The sequence below is a fragment of the Canis aureus genome, chromosome 7, assembly GCF_053574225.1.
Source record: "Canis aureus isolate CA01 chromosome 7, VMU_Caureus_v.1.0, whole genome shotgun sequence".
Classification (NCBI taxonomy): domain Eukaryota; kingdom Metazoa; phylum Chordata; class Mammalia; order Carnivora; family Canidae; genus Canis; species Canis aureus.
The window spans coordinates 49,020,836-49,037,710 of NC_135617.1; the positions used below are offsets into that span (position 1 = coordinate 49,020,836).

Consider the following 16,875-nt stretch of genomic DNA (forward strand, 5'->3'; position numbering starts at 1 on the left):
TTTGAATCCATTACTCTAGTTCCATTCTTAAGCCAAACTGTTTTATTCTGTTGTTGAAATTCACTGCAGAGCATATTGCATGAGATTCACATTTTTACCTACTTTTTTAAAGTACTTTTAATAAAATGAGATGATAATTTTTTATTCTTCCTCATATGTACACCCAAATTTCTGAAATCCAGAGGTCATCTAAAGTTGTTGGAGTTTTAAAACATGTATAGAGTTTTAGAACTTTTGAAGAAAATATGTAATATTAAGAGGTTCACAAAAATAAAATCAAAGTAATGAAGTTTTGTAGCATCTATTACAAATTAGAATGTTTAACTTGATCATATTGGTTTATACAAAAAGAAAAAAAAGTCCATTCTGAAGACACATGTGTGTCTACAAACCATTTCCTAAATACGTAATTAGAATGGAGGAATTTCCCATTTTCTGTTAAGATTTTCCTCTATCAAGCCCAAGTGTCCAGTGGAGGTAACTTTTGGGGATTGTTTTAGATGTGCCTACTAATCTCAGTTAAAACTAAATCACTCCTGTATTGATTACCACTATTCTTGATCAAGTCAATATAGAAACACGTGTTTTTAACTGAATGGATGAGTTGCATTTTTTAAAAAAGATTTTATTTACTTGAGAGACAGAGAGAAATCACAAAGGGAGCAGAGGGAGCAGCAGAGGGAGAAGGAGAAGCAGGCTCCCTGCTCAGTGGGGAACCCAATGCCAATGCCCCTGTGGGACTTGATCTCAAGACTCTGAGATCATGACCTGAGCCAAAGGCAGATGCTTAACTTACTGAGCCACCCAGATGCCTCAGATGAATTACATTAATAGTTATTTTATGAAAGATTTTTCAGAATTTCCTGCCTAACTTAATCAAAATTGTACTTTGCTAACCAATTCATGTTTTGAAGACTTGTTTCAACTGATCAAAATGTAAGATGGTCAACCAGAGAGAAAGACAGTGTTGTCATTTTGCTTGTGATCTAATATCACTAAATTGTAGTTAGATTAGTTTTTACAGTCTTTCCTCTGGCAAGATTTGAGAGCCTAGTGAAATGAGGAAGAAGGTATTTTTATGTAGGGGAAAAACATTTGGTATGCTAGAGCCCGTGTTACAGCTACTTCCTGAGATAAGGAATTATGATTATCCTGTTGCTTCTGACTCTTTACATTTTTATAATTTCCCAGGTTTGAATTAATATATATGAATTATAAATTATATTTTTAATGTAATAAGGTTAAGCTATCTGAAGAACTAGTTATGTAAAATACTGCCATTGATTACTTTCAGAAAGACCAAAAGAGTTTCCAAACTTAATTATCTTTTCATTTATATATATATGCACTTAATTAAAATGTGTGAAGAACTTTGACAATAAAAAATAACACATCTAACCAAATATGACATTAAAATATAAGCATGTGTTTCCCCGGATTTCCCCTTGCCTTGTGTTAAAATTCTTAGTTATCACAACGAATATTAATTAAACATTTGTTGAGAGAATGACACAGTCATATAGAATATCTCAATTATCATATTAATATGATAGAAGTGGGTGGGGTACAGTTCCATGGCTGTCCAGATGTGGTAGGACATCTGATTCTGTCTCATGTTCCTCTGATCAAGTGTAAGGGTAGATCTGTCTTCCATTTTCTGTCATTTTCCTGTCCAGGTGTCTAGGGCCATGTTATGTTCAGGGCCAGTAATGGAGAGATTGTCCTCCTAGGGGAGTACTAAGTGATGTGTTAGCCCTAGGAAATGGACGCTGTTTGGACTAACGGAGACAGCCCTAAGTCCAGGATTATTTGATCTCCGAGGGTTTCTCTTCAACCCAGTCTAATGTTCAGTCCACACTGGTTTGAGGAAAGTGTAAAACAGCAAACAAAGGTGGTAACTTCTTGAGTTCTAAGCATCATATGGTAGAGGGACTCAGCTTCAAACTGGCAAAGTAAGCTTTTCCTGTCCCTAGACCTCATAAAATAGATCACAGGCTAGTAGAGGGGAGAAGCCACCTAGACCGGAGAAGAGTGAGGACAAGAGGTCTTTAGCCACTACAAGCACAAGCATTAAATCAGTGCCTAGTTATCCTCTTCACTATAGATCAGTGAGCAGCCTGAGTATTGCCTTGGTTTGTCCAGTAGGAATTGCACTTACCCGTGCCTCAACACATTGAGATTTACCTGGCACCTTGGGTTGAATATAAACATGATCAAAGGATTAAGTCTTTCATCGGTTGCCAACTACTTAAGTTGTACAGAGGATTAAGGAATAACTAAATAGAATATCTCCAGTAAATTTAGGGATTCTAAGAATCAGTGATAGAAACTGCTAGAATTGGGACACCTGGGTGGCTCAGTTGTTGAGCATCTGCCTTTGGCTCAGGTATGATCCCCAGGGCCCTGAGATCAAATCCTGCATCAGGCTCTCCACAGAGAGCCTGCTTCTCCCTCTGCCTGTGTCTCTGCCTCTCTCTGTGTGTCTCTCATGAATAAATAAATAAAATCTTTTTTAAAAAAAGATACTACCAGAATTCACTTGGTGCACTTGGGAACAGTAGTAGAGTGTATGTGAAGAACTATGAAGGTTCTGAGATCTTATCTCCTTCAAGCTCACAAGTTAGCCTGCCACAGATTTGATGATGGCAGAAGGCACTTACAGGTAAGAGAGACAGAAAGGACTTTATTACTCAAAGCATGTTTGTGTTAGTTCTCTCTGCCTCAAATTCCCCTGGGCCAATGTGTTGGGTCCAGAGTGGTGCCTATACATGTGGTAGGTTTCATTATAGGAGAAAAACCCTGAATTTAGGGAATCTAATTTTTGAAAAATGGGCAGCAAGCATGCTTGCCTTTTGTTCTTGAGGGTGGTACCATGTCTAATTTCTGGAACTGATCAGTATATAAATATCTATGAAAATATAGTCTGGAGCAAAGTTAGGCAGTGCCATTGCTTGTAAGATGAGCAGAAACATGAGAGACCCATGGAGAATTGATTCCTAACTATAATGTAATGAAGATGGTATTTTTCTCTGAGTGTGTATGTTTTCTTAAGATTTTGTTTTAAAAGTAATCTTGATACCAAACATGGGATTCAAACCCGCAACCCTGAGATCAAGAGTTTCATGCTCCACTGACTAAGCCAACCAGGTACCCTGAAAATCATGTTTAATTAGAATTTTTGCAATTTATATAATTTCTGTACCTCTAGTGGATGAGCCATTTAACATACTGTCTGTAAAATTTGGTTTCCTTGTCTGCAAAATTTAGTATTCATTCAGCTAATATGTTGAATGCTCTCTATGTTCAGGGACTGTTCTAGATACATGGAAGAAATCAGTAAATAAAGCAGATGAAAGTTCCTCTTCTAAGAAGTTTACCTTATCTGGTGTAGAGTAATAATTTTAAAAATTCAGAAGATGCTAATACTCTGGGAAAATAATAAAACAAAGCAAAGAAGGAAGAAAAAGAATCCTGGGTAGAGTGATGGGAGAGAGTGCATTACTATTTCAGAAAAGTTTATTAGGCTTTTCTGATAAGTGACAATTGAACAGAAGTCTAGAAGGAGTGAAGGTATAGGACATGTGAATATTAAAGGAAAGAGATTTCCAGGTAAAGGAGATCCTGAGATGGGTCCTTACTGGTGAGGTGTAGAAATAGCAAAAAAGGCCATGTGGCTAGAGTGGAGGGAGAGAGAGGAAGAAGCAGCAATAGTGTTAGAGAGTAGTTGTGTGTGTGTGTGTGTGTGTGTGTGTGTAACTTCAGACAAGTACAGACAATTTCAAGAAGTTTTATTGAAAAATTGACCCAAGAAGGATACCTGGGTGGCTCAGCATTTGAGTATCTGTCTTTGGCTCAGGCTGTGATCCCAGGGTTCTGGGATCGAGTCCCACATCAGGCTCCTCTCAGGGAGCCTACTTCTCTCTGCCTCTGTCTGTCTCTGTCTTCTCTCTCTGTCTCTGCCTCTCTCTCTCTTTCTGTGTTTCTCATGAATAAATAAAATCTTTAAAAAAATGAAAAATAGACCCAAGAAATGGGATAGTTACTGTTGGGGTCAATACTAAATATATACTTTTTAAAGATAGGATCATTTACAGCTTGTTTATGCTTATCTTCTCTAATCCATTAGAGAAGGAAAAATCAATGATGTCAGGAAAAGAATGGTCGAGAAAGAATGAAAGGATCAGGTGTTCACATGGAAAGGTTGGCCTTAATTTGATACAAGATTGATTGTATCAGGAATGAAGGTAAAGATTGTGGGCACAGGTTCAGGATAAGTGGGTGGCAGTAGTTGTGAGAGAGCATGGAAGTTTTCTCCTGACAGTTTCTTTTTTCCCCTGAAATAGAAATTGTGAGTATGGTCATCAGCTGAGAATAAGGAGGCAGGTGAAAATGTTGAAGGTCTGAGGACCAAACATTTAGGGGAATGGGAAGGAAAATGTACTAGCAAGTATATTTGGATTTCCAGGTATTACTAAGTACTTGTGGACACATTTAACTTAAGACCAGTCAAGGTGGTTAATATTTGTCTTTAGTCTCATTTAGCTGCACAAGTACGGGGTTAGGATTAGGCAGAGCTAGATTTAACCACAGTGACAGTTGTATAAAGAGAGTATGATGAAGAGGGCATTAGACTTGAGGTTCTACACAAAGGTGTAATTATCATGATGGACCACGGATATAGAAGAAAGTAGGTGTTGAAAGCAGCAAGGAACAGTGAAAAGTGGAATTAAGGGAGTATATATCTGTTGTCATTGAAGTGTTTTATGGGGGCAGAAGAACTAGAGCGATTGAGCTGGGGAGATAAGAGACAGTGGTCCAAAGATGGAACTTGAAATTCAGGTCATGGAGAGATTCCTATCTGTGATGGCAAATATGCCATATATGTCCATAGAGGTAGGGAACTGGGATGGCATGGAGGGCATGGTCAACCAAGAAGAGAAGGGAGGTTGAGGAATTGAGAGTCTGGAATATTGGAAGAGTCATCTACATGGATTTTGAAATTTCTAGAAGTTATGACAGGAGAAATGGATGTACAAGGAATTAAAATCATCACACAATGAGGAGGACTCACCCAGGGGTTTGCAGCTGGTTGCAACAAGGAGGCATTGTAGGGGTTGTAGCAGAAAGCCATAGTGTTATTGGGAGAATTAGATGCTTATAAAAGAGTTTGCATGGTGTCAGGGTCATGGTGAAGCTTGGTAAATCGTCTTTGAACTTTAGTTTTAGTTCTGACGCAGAAAGAGCTTGGAAGTCATCATTCCCATCCTTACAAGAAGAAAAAGCTGAACGAACTGAAGATCAATGACTTTTCTTGATTCATCAGAGAACTGGGCTTGTGGGGCAAACTGCCACCCTGAGATGTGGAGAGTGGTGGATTCAGACAGTCACAGCTGAGATTGGCTTAACTGGAACAGAAGCTACTAGAGCCATGAACAGGTAGGTAGAAGCACTTGGATGATAATTTTGATGAATTGCTGGAGGGTGAGTGTGGACTAGCATGACACTGAGAAACTCCAGGGGGCTGCAGTCTTCAAATCCCACATGACCCTTCTGGAGAAATCTTGTGCCTCAATGACTAGAATTTGGATACCCAATGGCTTTCAATTTGGATACCCAGCAACACAGTGTGCTGCTCCAAATTTTTACTGTCCAATCTCTCAGTATTTGTATAAAACTGCAATTCTTTCTTTAAAATAAGAATAATCTGTTTGAAAATGTGTATTTTTAATTGAAGTTTTTCTTAGCAAGCAAGTAACAAATTTAAGACTCCTCTGTAGTTCAAGGGTATGCTCACGCAGTTGCAAAATAGTAACGCTTTAAGTACCAGGTGCAAAAAGGAAATTGGTTAGCAGGGAGGAGGAGAGAAGAGGGAGGGAGAAAAAAGGAGAGAAAAATTTCAAACAAATTAGGAATAGTCTCTAAAAAATTGGAACTGTAGTTTGGAAATTGGAAAGATTCAGGATTAGACTAAGATTTAAAGATAGGCCTTTCCAATGCCGCCTACTCCCCACTCCCCACCCCCGCCCCAAGCAGCAGGCCTCCAAGGTAATTCTCTTTAGTTTCTTCTCATATACATTCCTGCAGTCAATTCTCTCCATGGGTGTACATTTACATTTCAGAATGAGAGAATATTGTTGGTGCAACCAGTTAGCCCTGGCCACATATGTGTAGAACTTTTTGTATTAAGCTACCTCATAGTTGGCTCGTCAGGCTTTTGTGGGATCCAGTCAAGCGGAGGAAGGTAGGCCTGGGAGTGGGGAGGGCTGGCACTGGTGGAGGATGCAGGCATCCCGCTCAAGGAATAGGTCACAGCCACTTTATGAGGCAATATCCTTTAAAAGGAACAGAATATAGTTGTCCTGTATTGTAGAGTCTGGTATCTGGATAAAAAAGGAAAGAGTCCATTGTTTGAGTTTATCTTCATGCATTTGCCTTGTTTATAATCAGTCAAAATGTCTACATTTATCATGTTGGCATTAAATAGTTCCCAGTTGCATTGAATTTATTTATTTTAATTTTTTTAGTTTGTATTCTGTACTTGCAGTGATATTCCATAATACTGGCAGCGCTCAGAGATTGAATTACATCCTGTTTACAGGTGATCCACTATAGAATAAAATGCCAAGGTGCTAAAGAATCTATGTTACTGTATTGCCCTCTAGTGGAATGCTCTTGGGTTTACAGTTACTGTACTGCCATATGTAGAAAGTAACCTTGTGCACTAATTTAAAGTTATAAGGGAAACTCTTTGCTTCTGTTCCATTTAGAGAAAGCATTGAGTGCAAGCCATACTATTGAAGTATCTATTTCTTACCATGCGAAATCACAAACTAGGATCATGAAACTCTAATAGAAGATCTTGAGTTGGAGGTTATGGAAGCTGTTTTGAACCTTAGAGACATTTTGATATTGTTAGAATTGTGTAATGTTGGGAATGGAATAAAGTTTAAGACCATTAAATACAACCCAGTCATTTTACTTTTAAGAAAACAAGCTTCAAGATTTAAATATATTAGCCAAGTTGCTGCTGATAATTTACAGTAGAACTGAGCCTGGAATCCAAGTTTCCTGCCTCCCAGGCAGGCAATCTTTCTTTTAGACAACTCACATATGACAGTTACATTTATTCAATGGGGAGAGGGCCCAAGATCCAGGCACCTCCAAAAGGGTGTGATATCTTAAAAAGGAAAATCAATGCATGAGTTATTTGAAGTGGGGATATATCTTCTTTCTCTTTTAGGAAAAGAATACGATTTTAAAACTTTATTCTTTTTACTAATTCCATAGCATTATTTTTGTGCAAAGCAGGAAAGAAGAGAAAATAGGCTGGATAAGGCAGAGGCAAGTGGGAGAGGGTATACAGGAATGCCTCTACCCATGTTTCTGACCTCGAGTGCTCATTCTTATTTGAAGAAGGGGTATGTGGGTGTCTTGGCTGACAGTGATCTGAGTGGCTATGCTTATGGACTGAATTGTGTCTCCCACCAAATTCACACTTTGAAGCTCTAACTCTTGGAGATAGGGCCTATAAGGAGGTAATCAAGGTTAAGTGAGATTACAGAGTGGGTCTCTAATCTGATAGGACTCTCTTTTTATATGAACAGAGAAAGAGAGAGGGAGAGACAGAGATAGAGAGGGGGATCTGTCTTTCCATCATGTGAGGACACACCCAAATTATGCTATCTACAATCCCAGAAGAGTTCTCACTAGTACCTGACCATGCTGGCACCTTGCTATTATTATTTAATTTTAATTCTGCAAATTTTGGAAAATATTTGGTTCAGAGGGTAACTCACCATTTTTTTAAAGTGGTGGAATAACAAATCAAATAAAGTTTTGTGTAATTCTGAAACCCCAAATCATTGCAGCCCACTACACTTTGGCCATGTTAGTGCCTTACCAGCTGCCTTCAAGCTGCATCCTGCTCTTCCACCTCACCTGCAGTGATCCTGAGAAATCTATGGGGTTTACCAAACATGGCTCAGTAGTCACAACAGTTAAAGACATGTGCCATGTGGCCTGTCTTCCTAGTATGGGAGACTGTGAATTCAACATCCTTACTGACTCCTCTGATGTTTTTGCCACTGTGGACCATATCTTCCTTGTAAACCTCTCCTCCCTTGGTTTCTTTGATACCAATTTATATTGGCTATTGTTTTTCCTATCTAACTCTTCCTTCTTCGTCCCTCAAGGGCACTCTTTCGTCTCCTTATGTACCTTAGTGGCATTGATGTGTCCCAAATGGTACTGTTTTTTTTTAAATTTTTATTTATTTATGATAGTCACAGAGAGAGAGAGAGATAGAGAGGCAGAGACATAGGCAGAGGGAGAAGCAGGCTCCATGCACCGGGAGCCTGATGTGGGATTCGATCCCGGGTCTCCAGGATCGCGCCCTGGGCCAAAGGCAGGCGCCAAACCGCTGCGCCACCCAGGGATCCCCCAAATGGTACTGTTTTTTGAGGCAATCTCATGTCCTATGTATTGTTTTATTTCTTACTATTACTCATATTCTTTGGCCTTCCAAGTAACCTTCTCTTTCTTTCTTTTTGGTCCTGAAGTCTCTCCTGAACTTCAGTTCCATGTATCAAGTATCTGCTGGATATTCCTATCTGAATCTCTGATAGATACTTCAAAACAAATTATACATCTGAACTTAGAAGTTTTCATTCATTGAAAACTTACTCAAACTCGTTATTCCTTAACAAATACCAACATCTTCCCAGTCAACCAAGCAAGAATTCTTTCTTCTACCCCTTCTGTATCCACTCAATCACCAAATCTATATTTTATCACCGAAATAATCACGGACTCCATGTCTTCTCTCTTTCCCTACTGCCATTATGCTAGTTCATAAGGGTTCATTGCTCGCTTGCATTAACCTTATAACTCATTTTTCTGTTTCTATTATTTACCCTCTTAAATCTTTCATACAATGGCGAGACTGAATAATCTAAAATGCAAATATGGCCAGTTGCAAAAGAGAAAGTTTTCTCAAAAATGGGGTGTATATGGCTCTCATAATCTAAATGCTGCCTTTCCTTCCAGCCTCATCTGCCACCACCTTTACTGCATATGTCATACTCCAGGTTTGCTAAATTTTTTATAGTTCCCTCTTCACATAATTTTACTGTTGGTTCATTATGTTCTTTCCTCTGTCCATAACCCATTACTCATCCCACCTCTTAGCCCTTATCCTCATTCAGCAAGAATAATACCTATCATGACTCATTGTTTCAAGACACAGTTGAGTGGTCACTCCCACCAAGAAGCCTTCCTGATATCACATCAGGCTAGTTGATTTTTCTCTGTGCTCACATAGAGTCCTTAACATTCCTCTGCTGTTGGATCTACCACTGTAGTTACATGTCTGTCTTCCTTATTTGCTCGTTAGTGGGAGTGGAGTCAGGAGTCAGCCCAGTGTTTAATGAGTCCTCACAAGTGTTTCTTAAACTGAAGTTTTTTAAGGGAAATATTTTTTTTTTTCAATCAGAGCCTTCAGTTTCAATATGTTGTGGTTCACTATTTTTCAGGCATATATATATAAACACATGTATGTAGTATTTTAATTATAATTATCAATTATATAATATGACTAAATACATACATATATGCATACATATGTATGCATATATGTATAATGTGTGTAGTTACATAACTATAACCATGTTAGTTAACTTTTATCTTCAAAAGTAGGGTAAAACTCTCTTAGAAATTTCTAGGGCTATACTGCAGATGCAGTTGAAGGAGAATTACTTTGTTGAGCTCTCTCTCATGAGAATAGGATTGTTCTTAGCCCTGACTATGAAGGATTCTAGCAGCATTCTTCTCGATGTTCTTTCTCCTTTTCATTGTTTATCTGATAAGGTACTAGAGAAGGCATTAAAATAAATAGGGTGGCACTATAGGGGCTCAAATGACTCCCTGCTAAGGGGCTCTGATCTGGACCGCTCCCATCATTATACCAGGAACACACGTTTCCAAACAAATGTTCTAATGTAACAACTCATATCCTGGAACTGGTCTCTGCTCACTAATCCAAGAATTGTATTCTCTGTTTTATTCTTTTTACTCAGGATCTTTGTACATTTGTGTTGGCCAGGAAAAGAGGCATTGTATTCTGTAGAACTTGTGTTTGATGAGCTAGCACTAAGAGTTTTGGAAATTTTCCCCTTATGGAAATGGTGCTTTTAATTTTAAAATATATTGGTTGGAAATATAATCAATAATATTGTATTAAGTTTTATTTTTTTTTACATGGGTATAGGGGCAGAGGGAGAGAGAAAAATCTTAAGCAGATTCCACGTCCGGCATGGAGCCAGACTCTGGTTTCCATCTCACAGCCCTGAGGTCATGATCTGATCTGAAATTAGGACATTTAACTGGCTGAGCCACTGACACACCTCTGTATTAAGCATGTGGGGTAACAGGCAGTAATTAGACTTACTGTGGTGACCATTTCACAATGTATACAAATATTGAATTGAAACATTGTACACCTGAGGCTAATATAATATTATGGTCAGTTATATCTCAGTAAATAAAAGAATGCATTGGCATGTTGTTGTTAAACCACACTGTATCTTTCAAAAACTGATAGCTGGCTGGTGGTTAAAGCCATGCTCGAAAAATAACCTTTTGCATTCATCACCAGCACCCTTGTTCTCTAGCAATATAGTCTAGCAATGTGAGCCTTTGACTTTTATACTGGCAACGGGACATTAGTTCTCATTTGGCTAAGATCTCTCTCCTAAATACCAAGTCTAGTAAAGGTACACAACAGCTAAATTTGGATTTGATTCCTTTCATCTCCTCTTGCCTGGAACAGTAGTGTGATCAATCTAATATTGCTTTGGAGTGTGGTATTTTTTTTTTTTTTAATCAGTGAATTAAAAGACATTATAATTAAAAAAATAAGTGATGGTTGTTTATTATTCCTGGCTTTTGTGAGTTAAATCTCAGTTAATTTGCAACATCTGTGCCAGATATTAGAACCCATGTTTTAAATGCCTATTCCTTGGGGTGCCTGGGTGGCTCAATTGGTTAAGCATCTGCCTTCAGCTCAGAACATGATCCCTGGGTCCTGGGATTGAGCCATGCATTGGGCTCCTTGCTCAGCAGGGAGCCTACTTTTCCCTCTCCATCTGCCTGCTGCTCCCCCTGCTTGTGCTCTCTCTCGCTCTGTCAAACAAATAAATAAAATCTTTAAATGTCTATTCCTAAAGTATGCTCATGGACCAAATAGTCAAGTAGATTTCTGGTGAAAGGAAACAAATTAACGCATATATAATGTAAATCTGTTTATATAGTATATTGTAAATATTCTAGAATATAATAAATATTAGTAATCTTAAATATATTAATATATTAATAAATACACATTTCTGCATTTGTTCAGGGACATTCCCCTTGGCATTAGATGGTAAGTGTTTTGTTGTAAGACTTACTTAACTAGTTAGACAAGTTATTTTGGCAGCAATTATGTATTGTAAATGGCCTCCAAGTAACTTATATGAGAATAAAAAGAAAGATCTTTGCAATACCAGTGCTTACATTTAAGTAAAGTTATTGCTCAGTAATAGTTCTATTAAAGAGTTATCTGGGAAACATTAAAAGTACTGATCCTCAAACTCTCCTAGAGATGCTAGCTCAATTGATTTGGATGAGATTGGAAACTAGTATTTTTAAAAGCTCCCCAGTGCATTCCATTGTGCAGCTAGGATTGATAATAAAAGACTAAGCATGATTAATAACCGACTGAAGGTTAGATGGAAGCCTCTACATTTGCCCCATCCCTCTGTTCTCCACCCTGGCCAAGATAAAAAATCAAAAGCATATCACCCCAGGGGAACGACAGAAATTAGTGCCATTCTTAAGGATCTAAACCCAGGCTGCCTAATAGAATTCTCTGTAATGAGGGTAATGTTCTATATCTACCCGTCAAAGAGAGTACCCACTAGCCACATGTGGCTATTGAGCACTTGACATGTGGGTAGTGCAAATGAGAAACTGAATATAAAATTTTGGTTTTAGTTCTAGTTGAAATTTAGTCACATGTGTTTAGTGGTTACTGTACTAGACAGTATAGATCAAAAGGATGCAGAAGTGAGACCTCTGTCATATTTCCATTTAATCTCCCCCAGAAAACTGTTCCTGATGTTAATCTTGTTCCTATCTGTATGTTTCCTATTGCTGTTGTGACAAATAACCCCAAACTTAGTGGTTTAAAACACAAAGTGACTTAAACAAACACAAATTAAGTTCTGGAGGTCTCAAGTTTCTGGAGGTCAGGAGTCCAAAATGGGTTGTACCAGGCTAAAACCAAAGCCTTGGCAAGGCTGTATTCCTTCTGGAGGCTCTAGGAATGAATCTGTTTTCTTGCCTTTGCCAGCTTCCAAAAGTCATCTTCATTCCTTGGCTTGTGGCTCTTTCCATCTCAAAGCCAGCAGCATAGCATCTCAAATCTCTGACTCTGATGTTCCTGTATCACTCTTTCACTTATAATGAACTTTTTATATTACAACGGGTTAACCTGCATGACCCAGATAATCTCCTTATCTCAAAATCCTTAATTTAATCTCACCTTCAAAGTACCTTTTATTGTGTAAGTTGACTTATTAAGATGTTCTGGGAATCAAGATGTGAGCATTTGGGGGGGAGCCATTATTCACCATTCTACTATTGTACTCACTCTGCCTTGTCTTATAGCTTCCCGTGTGCTTTTCAATGAGCAGCAAATGAGTCTCAGTAATTTTAAGCACCAGGTTAAAACTGACTTTCACACTATATGTGCTCAAAATATATTTGTTGGAAAAATCATTAAGGTTAAAAAAAGAAGGGAGACTACTTGATACATGCTGACTGAGGGAATAAAGCATCACGGGGAGTCCTAATGCAGCAAATTAATTTTGAGCATCTGCATGGATCAAACTTTCACTAATCCATCAATCCATCGAATAGATTTTGGAGCAGGACTTACCAAGCACCAATCAAATATAGATTGGATAATTGTGCCCTGGTCTGTTCATCTTGGCTCAATGTGTTTTGGGCTAATGAGAAAGCAATGGGAAGCCAAAGCCTGTTTGCATGATTCTCTAGGAAATAATGAAAAAAAGGTAAAATGACAATTATTGGCTTATGTCTGGTAAATGCATTCTAAAACATTAGCGGAATATTTTACGACTAAGACATTGTTTGATAAAGGAAGTAGTATATGAAAATCTATGATTATTTTATCAAGCATTTGTATCTGATGAGTGAATAATTTACTCGTTTTTTTTTTTTTTTTAAAGCCATTCCAGGATAGAAAATGTCGTTTAATTATTTTTAAATTAAGCATTTAGTACAACAGAATAGTATGTTATTCTACAAAATTTAAACATACACAAAAGTAGAAAGGATCATATAGCAGACTCCATGTACTCATCACCCAGCTTAAACATCATCCCTTGACCTGTAGTATTGTTTTAATCTGTACTCTATTACCCGCTCCCTATCCTCACCTCCACCCTCAACGCTGATTATTTTCAAGCAACTTCTAGAATCATATCATTTTATCCATAAATTTAATCATTTATAAACACACTTGGGCAGGTTTGTTAATGAATTTCCTCATATTCATGTTGGCTTCCTGCACGCTTTGGGGGCTCCATAATCTTTCTGACATTTACTGTCTTTTCCTTACCTTATGTGGAATTTTGTTCTGAAGGACAAAATATAACAACTAAATATGGAAAATGCTAAGCTTGCCAGACTTGTTTAATTTTCCTATTACTTCAATTCATATTTTAGAAAATAGCTTACAAAGTGGAAATATATAAGATTGCGAGCAAAATTAAAACTATTTGCATTTTTTTTAGAGAGATAAAGGGGAGCTCTTAACCACAGGGGAAATATGAGTTAAAAACCTCCAAGCTCTACTCCTATTATTTTAGGGACATATTAAATGATGTTAAGGTAAGACATATATAACATGGTTTGAGAGGAGCTTAGAGAGTGTCCAGGATTCTGGAAAAAGATTCTGAAGGAATATTTTTCATAGGAATAATTAGGTGTAGCCCAAACTAGAACTGAGAAATAAGATATTGTTGAAGATGAAAGTCTGATCAGAAAATACTAAACCATATAAAATATGGTTTTATAAAACTATGAAATGTTTATTTTGGGAACTAATATACTATCTTTTCATATATGTCTGTATATAGTCATTTTAAGTGGCCTTCCTCAATATATTATATTTATTAACAAAAATACACATTGTCAGTGTTGGCTGGCTTGGAGGAGGACGAGAATTTTATTGTTTTAAAGTCATATGTCATTAACAGTTGCCTCTATATTTATATATTTCTTTCTGCCTTTTCTTTGTCTTTACTAAGAACCAGAGCTAATTTATTCATTCAATGGACATGAGTCACAGTACTTTATTCATAAATATATCAATTAAATATTTGGAGGAATAAATAAAATCAATATCTAATTTTTCAAATCCAAATTTACCATTCTAAAATTTATCAAGTTGAAATTCCCTATTCCCCTGTTCCAAAGCAGAAAGTTTCAGTGTTCCTGTTCTATTTTTAGCTGAATAGAATCTATGAAATGATTTAATTCAGTTCCATGTTTGGAGCTGGAGGTCTGTGGATCAAATGAATTGCTAAAGGTCACACAACTAAAATGTGCCAGTTCGGCACTCACTTCAGCACAAATAGTGAAATTGGAACTGTACAAGGAGACTGGCATGGCTTCTGCACAAGGATGAGACACAAATTTGTGAAGTGTTACCTTTAAAAAAAAGTGCCTGTACAGAGATAAGAAAACAACTTTGTTATCTCCCACATTGGTGGCGCCCTCACAGCTATTACAAAAGATGAGGTTTTCTTTTTTAATCTCTGGTGACAAATGAAGAAAATTATTTGATTCTTTTACTTATGATGGTATAGAAATATGTACTTTATTTTTAAGAATTTTATTTCTTTATTTATGAGAGACACACACAGAGAGGAAGAGACATAAAGAGAGAAAGCAGGCTTCTTGCAGGGAGGCAGATGTGGGACTTGATCCCTGGACCTCGGATCACGCCCTGAACAAAAGGTAGACACTCAACCACTGAGCCACCCAGGTATCAACTGAAGGCAGATGCTCATATGCTGAGCTGCCAAGCATCTCAGAAATCTGGGACTTTAATGATATGACATTGAATACAAGTTTTTTCAAGGAGTTATGTGATTTTTGAGGTTTCTTCAAGCTCTGCAGTGATGAATTTCTAAGAAGAAGCCCTGGTTTGCATTCTTTAAATTGAATAGTATATTTTTGTATAAACTAATGTTATGAAACCATGCCAAAATTTTCCAAAAGAACAAATATAAATGCAAGGAAGAAAGAGTTAGGCAACTGCTTCTGTATCTGTTGTTATTAGTGAAGATGACATTATATTCATAGCTGTGCTGAAGCAAAAGAGTTCTAATGACAGTAACCTCCCCACATCCACAACTTCTTCTCTGAAGACTTCCTTTACCTCCTTTCCTTGATTAAAACTTGGTTCTACTTTGAATTACATCACCTACCCACCAACCCCCTAGACTCAGGGCTGAGGGAGTAGTGATGTCCTTCTCACTCCTTATTACTGTTTTCAGATTATTTCTCCTTCTCCTTCTTCCTGATTGCACATAGGGTTTCAATAGGCATATCAAAACCAACTGCTTTTAACTCCCATTCCTCCATCACCCCATTGTCAAATCTACTCCATGCTCCATGCTCACTGTCCCACAAAAAGACACCCTAAGTTTGCAACTGCCCAAGATGGACACCTGGGAACATTTGACCCCTCCATAACTCACCCAGTTAAAAGTCAATTTCTGTCCATAACTACTGGTTAAATACATCTTCAGTCTAGTATTTGCTGTTCTCCAAACCTGTTGACTGGCATTAGTTCTACTCACCATCATCTCTTTCATGAATTGTGGCAACAGCCTCCCTTACCATTAGACTTGGCCCCTTCCAGTCTGTTTGTGCTTGATAACAACAATGTGCAAGGTAATTTTTTCTTTTAGCATTCATATTGCCTCCATAATAGAAACTGAACCTTAGGAAAGATTGGCTCACATTAACACAACTCTTGAGCATTAGAGCCAGGTATTCTGGGTCCTTATTAGGGTCTCACTAACTTCCAGTTGCCCCTTCTGCAGGTCTGGAGATATGTGCACATCTGAGGAACACGTGGTGCAGAATTGAGGCCTCTGCAAGTGTAAAATAATAGAAGGCTCTCAGGTATTAAACCCTAACTGTAACATAATGTTCAGCTGTTCTAAGGACACATTCTGAGTCATAATAATGGCATTTAGAGGCCACCAGTCTACAGCATTGTGACCTTTTGAGAACCATAACTTCATTGTGTGTAACTTGCTCCTACTTTCCAATATCTAATTTTATTATCATTATAAATCATGTTCATTTTTTGAGGAATTTAATTTTCAGGTTACCATAAATAAAAAACTAAGTTATTCTTTGGGGTTATAACAACCAGTTGCCCGTGAAGTCAAATAAAAAGAAATTACAGTCAATGAAAGAGTGCAGTAAATATCTTAACTATTCTTTCCCAAGATTAGAATTATTTCACAATATGATAGAATATTAAGCAAAGTAAAAATATGTATGTTGGCTCACATACAGGGCCCTGCCCATCTTTGTAAGCCCAGATGGCTACTGATCACATTTTTAAGGTCAGTGAAAAGTAATCTCAAGTTTCATTTGATTTAAGCTGAAGAGAATAAACAAAAACAATGAATAAGTAGAAGGAAATTCTGAGATATGAAGGTTTTGGGGGGAATTTACTCAGATGACTTTGAAGGGAATGATAGAAACTAGTTTTCACTTGTCCAAGGT

At 37.5% G+C, this 16,875-nt stretch overlaps 1 protein-coding gene and 1 non-coding gene across 2 annotated transcripts in view; both read left to right on the forward strand.

Moving 5' to 3' along the window:
* Positions 1-16,875, forward strand: part of COL21A1 (collagen type XXI alpha 1 chain) — a 242,471-nt gene that overhangs the window by 17,231 nt on the left and 208,365 nt on the right. Inside the window, exons 4-5 of the mRNA XM_077903578.1 lie at positions 5,221-5,436; positions 16,179-16,260. The gene's annotated coding sequence lies outside the window, so the exon portion shown is untranslated. The remainder of the gene's footprint in view (positions 1-5,220; positions 5,437-16,178; positions 16,261-16,875) is intronic.
* LOC144317922 (U6 spliceosomal RNA) lies at positions 14,681-14,783 on the forward strand. Its single transcript, XR_013383804.1, has one exon. It is a non-coding gene; the product is annotated as a U6 spliceosomal RNA (small nuclear RNA).